The following is a 12,833-nucleotide window of genomic DNA, read 5'->3' on the forward strand; positions in this document are numbered from 1 at the left end:
AACAAGTCAGCTGTATAAGATGGTCAAGACCCCCATCAAATTAGATAGAATTATTTACTTTACCCAAAATTACCCAACTTTTCTTTTTTTTTTCAGGCAGGGATTTATGCACTGTTTCAAACTACACTATTTGCCCTAGATTACCCTGTTTTTCAAAACATTTATCAAGTTAATTCAAATAGTATTTAGAAAATTATAGAGAGATTTTTATTGGACAGAGTTGCAGGCCCTTTTTCTGCATTCACCTTTTTCCAAGTTGCAAGTTTCTCCTTTAGGTCATGTGCCCAATTGAAAATGGCGATTTTTGTCTGATTCACCATTTATCTTATCCAGAAGCTGATTCTAAAAATAAATAATTATCGATTCTGAACAGATCTCTGTGACCTATTCAGGTAACGCTGTCGCAATGATTGCCAAATAAGGAGGGGAGGGGGAGGGGTATATCTTGCCAAGTCGGACATTAAATCAGCCTATCGGTTAATACCAGTTAGCACCGAATTTGCAGCTTGTATGCCTAGCCACTATGCGTGTCGGGCATGGGGCTTCACGGCACTTACATAAGCGAAGCCACTAATTTTGTTATGGTATCTTAGTTGTCTCCCTTGACTCCTACAACATTCGCTGCCATTTCTATCCAAAATTGTATTTAATGTATGACTATATGCTTTGCATTAATGAATATGTGAATTAATATTAATTTGGTGTTGTTAATTTTCTAGTGGCTGAAGTCAGTCAGGAAAGGAATATAACAGTAACAAAATGATATGGTTAGCTGCCATATTTAATTAATGCAAAATATTATAATTCTAAAGAGTGTTTTGTGTTTCAGTGAAGATACGTGTCTAATTAGCGCTTTTTGTTAATTATATCCACCATTAATGTGGACAAAATGACGTGAATTTAAGCAAGGCTTTTTATATGCATGATTGAAGATCATTATTGGTGCCAAGAAAAGTGGGAGCTGAAAATGAAAAATTAATGAAAAAGAGAGAGAAATTAAATCATCTTGTATGGTTTACCCAACATATATTTTCATGTTACAGTGCTGTGAAAAAATTAAAGGTTTCATCAGTTGGGAATTCAAACTCTATATAATAAGTAGTACGTTATTCATTTACACAAAAATGCACATCAATTTGAAATGGGGAGTCCTTAGGCTAAACAAACTCGAAATAGGACACTAAGATCTGAAATTCCTCAAAACCAGAAATTCCTTTAATTATACAAACTTAATGACTTCTTTACATATACGGTATTTCTTTACACCAATGTTGCAGGAATAAATCGATTGGTTACAACTGCATACTAAAACATTGCAATGTTCATTTGATAATGCTTAAAAAATCACCTATACCTTGCTAGCGTCATTTAAAAAAGAATCTAAACCAAAACTCTGACTTCACACAAAGTTAAATAATTATCTTGTTGAAAATTGTTCATTTGAATTCTAACAAACCGGCCATGCGCAGGTTTATCACACACAATATGAACAACTTCTGCATTTTCACCCGGACCATCAAAGTTGCCACATGTGACCGGAAATGGCCCATTCACATAATCGTCACCCAAATAGACAGAAATATCACGAAGGCGCTCACCTAGGAAAAAACAAACAGGTTTAAATTGCGAACAAAAGCTTTAAAAAGTGACAACAGTCAACTCCGTATTTCAATTTTAGAAAGCGATTCTTAAAAATAAATTTTTGTTAAAACAGTTTTACTATCTACAAGTATTTTAATTCCTTTTAGCTTAAAATATTCACTTAATTTGTTAAATGTAGCTCCTAAAGATTTTATCGAAAGATCATTAGTGAACAACATAAAAAATATCTCTATTATCTGAGAACAATCATTCATCATTCAGCAAAATGTATTTTGTAGCACTGACGTGGTAGCTATAAAACATATTTTAGAATCACACAATTTCACTTCTTTCTTTCGCAATAAATTTGTTTTTAATGGATGTTTTTACATGGGTTAAAATATGTATATTGTCATCTAAATGATATTTTACTTCTAAAGTACATTTCCTTCCTTACCCAAAGTCTCGATTCTGTTAAACAGCGTGATGTAATGAACGTCAAAGGTGTTTTCCAAGTCAATGGTCAGCCACGGGTTAGGATCATTCGATGTGTGTGCGCACTGTTTCCCAAATATTGTGTTTTTCACTTGACCATCCACTGCATAATGTGGGGAATGGGAAGGTGGGTTGTGTTCAGAACTCATTGTCACTGGCTTGAAGGCTGCGACATTCGTCATTCTCATTTCTGTAAAAAGACAACATTTTAATCAGTATCTTCTAGGTCCTTTTACCACATCTCGTTTCACTTAATTTCGGTTCTTCAAAGTAAGGGCATCACTACAGTGGCATTGTTAGGCAGGCAATATAAACAACTTCCTCAATCATAACTATTCTTGCAACTTTCACGCATACCATCCAAATAGATGAAAATGTTTAAAAAACATTTGCTCAACATCTTACAAAAAGATATGAATCAACTGTATTGTTTGTTATTCCATGTTATAAATAATTTTTTTAATAAATTAAGAATCTTTTTAAAAGCTTATTTCGATTAATTGTAGTTGATTTTATGAAAAATCTTATTTCAAGGGATAGAAAGTGCGTGGCCAATGATCCTACCAAGACAATGCTATTAAATGTATTTAAATGAATTTTTAATTTTCAAGATCAACCAAAAAAACGAAATCCACAAAATCTGGTATCCACCGAATGCACAGTATTTGAGAAATTATTTTCAGGAATGTTGTATAAAAGAACTTAATGTGCATAATGTTTGTTCATGCCCTATCAAATTGAAAGGTAATCATCAATTCTTTATAAGCTTGTTCGCAATAACTATGTTTTACTGTATTTTATCTTATTTTAAATGCAACGTAAAGCGTAACAGCGGGAATGGATTACGCGGTTCACATTGATTGTCGTGACTATTAATTACGCGTAACCATTTCTAAGCTGCATGTGTAATAATTACACAAGTAATAATAAAAGCAATTCTTTTGACTGCGCAGGTAGGCGCATTGCTTTGAGAATGGTATTGAAGGTCAAACCCTGGTCGGTGCGGAAGTGAAGTGATTGTAATTTTAGAACCATTTGCGTTTCACATATTATAATTATATGAAAAATCCGCCAATCTATGTTTAACCTTTTGTTAATATGTAACCTTTTAATCTCTAAATTGTTCATTTTTTTTTACCTGATTTATTACTGATACCGGTACAACCTTATGAAATATATATAACGTTATAGGTAGATTTCACAGTACCTGTCATGCAATTAATTCATTAAGTCTTTTCTCTGGGGTTTACCTATTAGTGACGAATTTTAATCGTAGTTATTTTGTATAAATTTTCAATGATAAATGGTAATACTATTTAATATGAATTTAGTTGTTGTAAAGAAGTGAAAACAAACAAGATGCACATCAAAGTATTTTAGACACAATGTATATTTATAAAAATGTTTATCTAAATTGATATCAGTCTTTCATTGTTTATCAATAACAAAATGTATATACATTGTATAACAGTTTATGAATACAATTTCAAAGCATTAGCTTGATCTATTTATACTGGCTTGTTCTTGAACAATTGATGCAGTTTATCAATACATTGAATATAAACATTATAATTTAATCAAATATGAACATATGTTTTAATTGAATCAAAACTGATGCATTGCATTTTATTTTATAATGTTCTTGAACCAGTTGATTTGTTGCTTATCATTATTGATTGTTCCAATTTAAGTGTTTTGATGAATAAAGTACATGTACTATATATCACCTATCTATAATGATTGTGTTTTAATTATTCTTTTGTTTATTATTCATCATACACAATTAGCAATACACAACATTAACTCAAAAACTTTGTAAGGATTTTAGACAAAATAATATTAAGATCTTCGTATTTAACAAAGTAAAAGCTAATAAAAAGTTAAACACAATCCCTTACCGTAATATATCCATGGATCGTTGTTGTTTTCATCAAAAGACATGTATATTTTTCCTTCCAATTGACAGAGGGAATCAAAATCGTTGTAAAAGAACGAAACACATTTAGTTATGCAAGCACATTGCATTGCACATTTCGTTAAACTTTGTACAATCATAGGTTGTATGCTTGTCTCTCGGTCGAAATGAAATCGTGTTTCCTTTCGGAAAAATACAGAAATATCTGAAAACGATGTCCTTATACAAAGAGCAAATAGAAAAAAAATGTGCATACTGTAAACCGACATTGCCAAGACTTGATTCCAGTCTGAAAGCATGGATTTGTGTGAAGAATCTTAGTGCGCGTTTCTGATCTGATATCTAATCAATTTCCATTCGACTAACACATTGTTCTACCAGAGTTTCCCTATTTAAACAACGTGTGTGATCTAAATATATATCCAAATCAAGCATTACGTTTCAGTATCAACCTGACTCGTCAATAACAATTATTAAATGGATATGAAAAATTAATCTAGATCAGATGGAAGATAGGGATATTGATATTTTTATCATCCATCACTAGCTTTAAGACTTCAAAAATCTGACATTAATCATGGGATGACTTTGTATATAATAATCAATCTTCCGTTTTCTAACGCAGATTTAGAATCATTCGATCAAAAAATGTTCTAATGTACAGTAGAAGTAAATGTTATATAAAGAAAATACGCCAAAACATTTTTTTTTCAACTTGTAATACAGAAAAAAGCAATTATGATAGCGTACTTAAAACATAGTTCCCCGGTAAATCGTTATAACTGATATTTTTTGTGGGGTTTTTTTCCTAGGTCTCCAAGGCAAATTCAGATTTCTTAAAAAAAAAAAACCCGTATGCAATAGAGTTTATAAGTTAACCAATTTTAAGAAATTTCAAGGTAACCGTTATAGCTAGATGTATATGGAGAGTGCTAGTCGAAAAAAGTGCTTGATTTTGATCATCGGCTATACTCTTGTCTTGAATTTATTTTCCGCTCTTACAGAAAAATGCGTTATTAAGCATCTTTAATCAACGGTGATTGAAACTGTACATTTTTTTTACAGTACCATTGTTATTTTCAAATCTTTTATTTTAGCTTTTGTTTTTATTTTTGAATACTTATGTAAGGCGTCTATCATAAGTATGACTCTTTATGTGCGAATATTTATCTATTTTAGTACACTTTAGACATTGCCAAGTAAATATGTTTATTTCTTTAGGTTTAGAGAATATTTTTAAACATTTATAACAAAATTTCATCACAGGTTCGTCTTCAGAATAATATCAAATATGTACTTACACCGATAATATATGTTTTCGTACTTCTTTTTTGAAAGCGACTCTATGTTGTCGTGTCGGCTAGACTTTTATGGGTAGAGCACTGCATATTATAGTTGATGCATTTTATACTCAGCACTACAAATGTAAGAATAAAAATATTTCAAACGTTTGTAAGAAAAATTATACATATGAAGACGTCACAATACATTTGCAGGAACATTACGATAGTTTGTGATTTTGTTTCTATATTTATAGTTATGATGGGTTCTTACCAAAGAGGCCTGTCAAAATATGTAAATACACTCTACATGGATTTCTTATATTAACTATGATTTATTCGCTATTGCAATTAAAATATTTATACATGTTATAATAATTTTAGATTTGTTATACGTTTTCTAAATTAAGTAGCGACATATTATATTGTATGATTTTATTTTAGTGAAGAGTTATTCTCAATCGATACATGCATAAGTATGATTGTATGAAAAGTGTTACATTGTATTTGTGAAGGAATTGATTTATTTGTAGCTTTTGATATGTTAAAAATATTCCTTTTGTTGCACTAATTGACATACATCCGAATCAAGCATAACGTTTCAGTATCAACTTTCATATAACTTAACAATAACAACAACGCAACGCACATATGCCATGGAATCAAATTCTACGAGTCAATGCAATTTTTTTTACATTGTTCAACCAAAAAATGTTTCTCTATTTATTATCAATACTCATTACTAATTTTTATGAATGTTAAAATTGTCACAATATCATAAAAAGTACCTAAAACATCATTCATTTGTTTTGGAGGTTTTTTCTGAATGAAAGGGCCAAAGAAGTCTAACAATCTGAAACATTATTGCTAACAAACAAATAGATCTTTGTTTTATTTGATCGTTCCTGTTTGTTGTAGTTTGAATATGCTTCTCGGAACAAGAGTTTTCTTACTAACTCTAAACAGGTTTTTTTTCAGAAAATTTAAGCTTCCCGAGCCCCTTTGAAATTATGCTACTTCAAATCTTTAAAAGAGTACCCAAATCAGTAAAGATAGTGTTTCAAATTAATTACATTTTCGAAAAGCATTTTCATACAGTTGTTATTTCAATCAGTAAAAGGCTCATTATTATTTCTCAAGTAAAACACTTGTATTTTCGATAGGGACTTTTCAATGATTTTTCAAATATGTGGAAAACTAAATTAACCTCCGTTATTTTAAGAAAAACAGGCGAAATAATGGTGTTACTTAAAATAATAAGATATGTTCAATATGGCATTAGTACTTATAATTGCTAATTGCATTATAGTTTTGTTTTTTTGTTGTTATCAATACATTGTGTAGAGTGATTCTTTATTTGAAATAAAAGCATACTGGTTTATGTCAGTTGATTTTGATTAAGATTTGGAGTAAATTTGTGCAATCGTTTCAATTAAGTTCAGGAAGAATACTCAAATTAAATATTACTAAGACCTTTAGGCCGTAATAAAAATTTATGTTAACCATTGTCTCGCCATTTCAATAAATCTCAATGTAATTTAGTCATTAACCTTATCTTGAGTAACAAATGCATCCGTACTTCAGTACATTCTTATTTTATAGTTTAGACTTCCTTAATTATTGAATAATAGATGAAGCTTCCTTATGTTGAATTACTTCTTATTGGAAAAACCTCTCGAGATCAAAAGTATAGATGTCAAATATTGTCAAATTTTAATATTGCATTATAGACATTGTAGAACATCATCATTTTTATTCTTCTTTTGAGGGGACAGATATTAATTTTTTTGCCGATATGTTGTTATGATATATATTTATGAACAGATAGTTTTAACAACTCCACCATAGTTATATACAAGATGATGTAATCAAAAACAGGGACTTCAGAATTGCGGGGGGGGGGGGGGGGGGGGGGTTCCTTCCTTTACTTCGTTTAAAAACAGGCTTTTATCTTCAAATTTACATTAAGAAAACTTATTCTGGACGGTGTAAAAAAGGTAACAAATAAAAATTAGAACAGAAATAAGATCACTAAATCTTCATCTCCGTTAGAAAAAAAATGTATTGGGTATGCATATGCTTCCGGGCTTTGACACTTCATACAACAGATAATGCAAAAAAATATTAATGAGGAAAAAATGTCTAATTAACACAATTAACTGCATATGGAACAAACAGTCAAAAACCAAAAAAAAAATTAACAGTCAACTGCAACAAAAGTATTTAAACCACATATCATTAATTTCAGTTTACATTTTTATTTCCACCCAATCCTCTAAATATCTACCCAGTTGCCCGATGATTCATTTTTTTAAAATAGGTTTTAAAAGATAAAGAAACATTCGAACAGCATATACAAATATTTACAAAAAATAAATACATTGTAAATGTGCAAAATTTACTACTGCACTTACGCGGATTATCATTTAGAATTTGTAATAATAGTTCGAATTCCGTTTGGCGCTTAGGATATAGATAGAATGAAAATAGTGATCGCGATTTAACGGGAACCTTGTATCATCTACACCATTTTTATTGCTCTTTTTTAATAAATTTTAAAATCCCCTTAGGAAATGTGCATTATACATAATTTACTTAATTTATGAAGATATGGAAAATCAATATATTTTTTTTTAATCTGCACTAGAGAACTGCGTGAAGATTTGATGTGTGGAATTCCCGACACATATATAATCATTTTTTTACATTTCAGTACAGCTTATCTGTGAAATGTGTGATGTTTAGAAAAATAAAACTTAATTGTTTTAATTATAACTCTGGGTTTAAATTTTTTTCTTTCAATTTTCACCTTGTCATTTTAAGCAATTACTTTTTTGAACAATTATTGATTTACAATGGAGGCGATATTTTGAGCTGTCATGGAAAGGATTCTACTTCTGGATTGTGTAAAAGATTAACTACTTTTGCTGTTAAGGTTAATCTTATTAGGGAAAATCATGGTGGTTTTAGGGAAAACTATTCTACAATTGACAATATGTTTCTTCTTTACTCCCTGATTGAACTGTCTTCACTTAAGGTAAATGTGCGGTCATCTTTTACAATTGTGAAGAAAAATGTAAACATTTCTTGAACTGGCTTGTTCCTGTCCAAAGTTTACTGAAACAGTTGTCAAAAGATAAAAAAAAAATTATGACGCTCAACATGTTATTTTGTAATCAAATTACCCATACAAAGGCAGAACAGTGCATTTTAAATCACTTAGAATTGCGCAGCTGCAGATGTAAATTTAAAATTAAAAAATCTGAACAATATAAAAGGATGTCATTAGTGTCCACTCTACAACCATTCGTGGAGAAAAAGGTCAAAGCTTGCTAACTTAAGTTGTAACATTGTCTCAAAGAGGTTACTCTTCTCTTTAAATGAGTCTCAAAAACCACCAATTTGCACGAGCATATTTATTATTCGAAGCAGTACATGTTTAGACCCCTACCCTATTTCTAAACAGAATTCAGTTTAATTTATACTCATAAAACTAAAAAAACAACTGAAAGTGGTATCGAGATGTCTGTCACATTCAGTCCAGATTGTTTTAAATTGACATTTATTTTTATCGATGAAAATATACATGTAACGTCAGTGTGCCTCCATAGACACGGAAGCTTCAAGAAAATTGATCCCATGTCGACTGATAAATTAAGGTTACCGTATTTTGAGGCAAAGTTTCTACTTAAAGTGTAAAATTCAACGTTTTTCTCAACAAATGGTTCTAGAGAGGACACCAATAAATTATAACCCCTCTGTCACTTTTTCAGATTTTTAAAGGTCTGCAGATGCGCAGTTCTACAGCTGTTCTTAGTGATAAAAACGCATTGTCCCGTTCTTTGTTGCATAGTTTTCATACAAAACAACATGTATAACCTCATATTCATTGCTTTTTCATCTTAAGACAACAGTTTTGGCCAGTTTTGTGAAGAGACAAGCTAGTTCAAGAAATGTTTCCATTTTTATTCTCAAATGTACAAGATGGCCGCACATCCCCCTTAAAAAAAGAATGAAACTCTTCTGTGCCTTTATTGATTTTAAAGCTGCAGTCGGCAAAGTGTGGAGAGTAGGATTATGGAAAAAACTTTGCAGATATAAAATTATAGGGAAGTGCTTATAGGTGGCTGTTAATATGTATAATGGTTGTAGCTCAAACATATCTAATAATTATCTTTTTTTCCTTTGTCATAATGATGTCTGTCAGGGAAAAACGTATATTCGTTTCTCTTTGCATTTTATCCCAAGGGTCTTGAAAAAATGTTATCACATGAAAATGGCACAGGACTGAAAAGCCTGTCGGAAGAAATTGACAAAATCTAAATTGTCTTCTAAGAATCATGATTATGCTTTAAGTGGAAGACACTGTCCTGATGTCCAAAACTGAAGATAATCTACAATATTAGCTTCATTGTCTTCAAATGTACTGTGAAAAATGGAAATTACAAGAACATGTTGAAAAAACTAGAATTATAATTTTTGGTAAAGGCAGACAAACTTCTAATGTATCATTTATATACACTGGTAACGAAATAGATATTGTAAAGGAATTTAGATATTTAGGAGTTATATTTTCAAGATCAGGTTCTTTCTATAGTACTAGAAAAAATATAGTAACAAGAGCGACCAGGGCTATATACGCAATAATTAAAAAGCCAAGAGAATCAAATCTATAGATTGATTGTCAACTAGGTATGTTCGATTAAATTATTGTTTCAATTTTACTCTATGGTTCTGTATTGTGAGGTTTTGAAAATTTATCTATAATTGAAAAATTACATCTTTAACTTTGTAAACTCTTAAAGTCTTAAAATATCAACACCAAATTTATGATCTATGGTGAATTTGCTGGATATCCATTGTGTGTGAAAGTAAAAATTAGAATGTTGAGTGTTTTTATAAGATTGTTGAAAGATAAAGAATCAAAATTGTCATTATATATTGTATCATTTTTATATAGCCTAACAAAACACAACAATTATAATTTAAAATGGGTTGAATGTATACAGAATAATTTACATGAATGTGGTCTAAGCTAAGTCCGTTTGACGCATAATGTAGAACATGAAAAATACTAGTAGATTTGAAATGTTGTTAAGCAAACTTCGATCAATTCAAACAAAAATAGGTCTGATTGTATCGCATCTTGTAAAAGATTGATCTATAATTTGTTTACCAATAATATTTCTGTACCTAGAAATTAAATAAACTCTGGTGCTTCAGTGAATAATATTACTACATTACTTAGATTTAGCACAAGTAATCATAAACTGCTAAATGAAACAGGCAAATGGAACAATACACATATAAATAAACAATTTATAATTTATGTAAAAATAACATTGGCGATGAATATCACCATATTATGATATGTCCAGATTTAAAAGAAAATTGAAAAGCCTATTTACCATTAATGTATTTTAGATGACTAAATGCTTTCAAATTTTTGAAATTATTTTCATGAAAAAAAATATCTGTTATAAACAACTTACGTAAATTTATCAATATCATAAATAAAAGAGTCAACTCTCCAGGCTGACGTGCACAGTAAACACTCTTGCTTTTGTATATTAATATTGTCTGTATTGTGTATTTTCTCTATGTTGCTTTATACAATATGAGAATAAATAAATAAATGAATGAATGAAAAAAAAACTACAATTAATAATTACACCATAACCATTAGTACTTATTTATCATCCATTCCAACTCAAAATAATTGTTGAAATAGCATGACGATAATTGCTTCGCTTGATCTATTACATTTCATCAAAGAAAAACTCGATTGACATTATTTAGATTATTTATGATGTCTTGTTTTTTGAAGGTTGGCTTTGGGAGAAACCATTATGTATTTTTAATTCTCAATGATGAATTAATTGAAAAATTAACTATAATAAAAAGAAACTGAAATGTTATTGCAAATTAATGTCCTTTATTTTTTTTATTTTTTTTTATTTTTTGCATTATATTTCTGTTGTAAAGTAGGCAGACAACAACAATGATGACTGCGAACCCCGAGATCAATAACTGTGTAATTAGTTGCAATGGATGGGTGGCTTTACTACCTAAGTAAATCAATTTAGATTAGAGTCTCCGTTAATTGTGTTTCAACCTCCCAGTTCAGTTCATTTCAGATCAGAGCTTTGAGAATTTTTTACCCATTCAATACCATGGATTACATTAAAAGAAATACTACACAATAAATAAAACCTGAACCAACAAGAGGTTGATTAGGACACTGTTAGCTTTGTTTAACATTTCCACGGATTACTTATGTGTATTGTAAGGTTTCTTTTTATCCCTTCATACAAAGTCTTGGTATAAATAGATATCATACAATGATATAAAGTGGCAATCAAACTGATTGTATGGAAAATGTTTTCAATTTCGATTTCAATACACAAAGATTAAGTTTAAGCTTTCTTATCATGACTTAATATAACAGCAAGATATTATTTTACATTTCTTGATATAATTTTTGAATTATTTAGAGCTCGTTCATTTTCTGGTAATTCTAGACAATGCTTTAAACATTAAGTAGAATTAATTTATTTTCAATCAGATAGAAATTGCAGAAGGTCAAACTTTCAACGAAGAAATAATGGATTGTATAAACATAGTCCAAAATGAGGCCGAATATGGCACGTACCCCATAACTGTCCCCTTAAATAATAAAAAAAATTGGGATAAATGTAGTCATGGCTATTTTTTCAAACATAATAATTAAAATTTTTGAGATTGAAGATTATATTAACAACCTTGAGTATTGATTTGTATACCTTACTACGTATTCATGTATCTTTACATATTTATATTATCAGGAGTTATATATATTTTATATACCTATTATTATCTTTCTCATTTTTTTTTTGTGAAAAATATCAAAGCCATCAAATTTACAATAATTTACGATAAATAAAACAATCATTAAAACCATTGATCCATTAAATCACCTATTTATATTCAGGATTAAATTGACAGCTTCAGTTGTTTGCACATATAAACCAATAAAATATTTAGATCATCTCCGAATGTCTGTTTTATCTCTTCTAGTACATTTCTCTTATCTCCACGTGACACTTTCTTTATCAATAATTAAGACTTTTTTGCTATTTGTATAATTCAGTATTGAATTACCGAATCGATGGTCCTGAAGATAGGATGGCACACACGAAAAAAACGAAAATTAAATTTTAATTTTCATTTTTGTTCCTAAATGAAGATTTTAGCAATTTAAAGGTACAAGGCACGAAAGCGTACAACCTTTTAAAATGACTGTTGATAGAAAATCATCTCATGGATACTTCATGAAGTTATATTTTTTTAAAATATAAAATGAAAATTGTTTATCAATATTTCATTATGAGGGTTGGATGGTCGAGGCTTTTTTTAGGCTCTATTTACTAGTACCTTTTTAGACGAAGAAAGCCCTGTATAAAAAATATAGCAAACATTCAAATTCAAAGCCAAAATTATATGGGTCATTTCTCTACTAAATGATAGTCTATAGCAAAACAAGTCATATCTGAACATTTATGGAAAATCTGATGCTTAATTTT

At 29.7% G+C, this 12,833-nt stretch overlaps 1 non-coding gene across 1 annotated transcript; it reads right to left on the reverse strand.

The window, feature by feature from the left end:
• Positions 1–1,075: 1,075 nt before the first annotated feature.
• On the reverse strand, positions 1,076–4,337 carry LOC105332533 (uncharacterized). The gene is made up of 3 exons (XR_010710475.1): positions 3,975–4,337; positions 2,039–2,266; positions 1,076–1,598 (listed from the first exon to the last, which is right to left on the reverse strand). It is a non-coding gene; the product is annotated as an uncharacterized protein (transcript).
• Positions 4,338–12,833: the final 8,496 nt, after the last annotated feature.

The sequence above is a fragment of the Magallana gigas genome, chromosome 10 (assembly GCF_963853765.1).
Source record: "Magallana gigas chromosome 10, xbMagGiga1.1, whole genome shotgun sequence".
NCBI classification, from domain to species: Eukaryota; Metazoa; Mollusca; class Bivalvia; order Ostreida; family Ostreidae; genus Magallana; species Magallana gigas.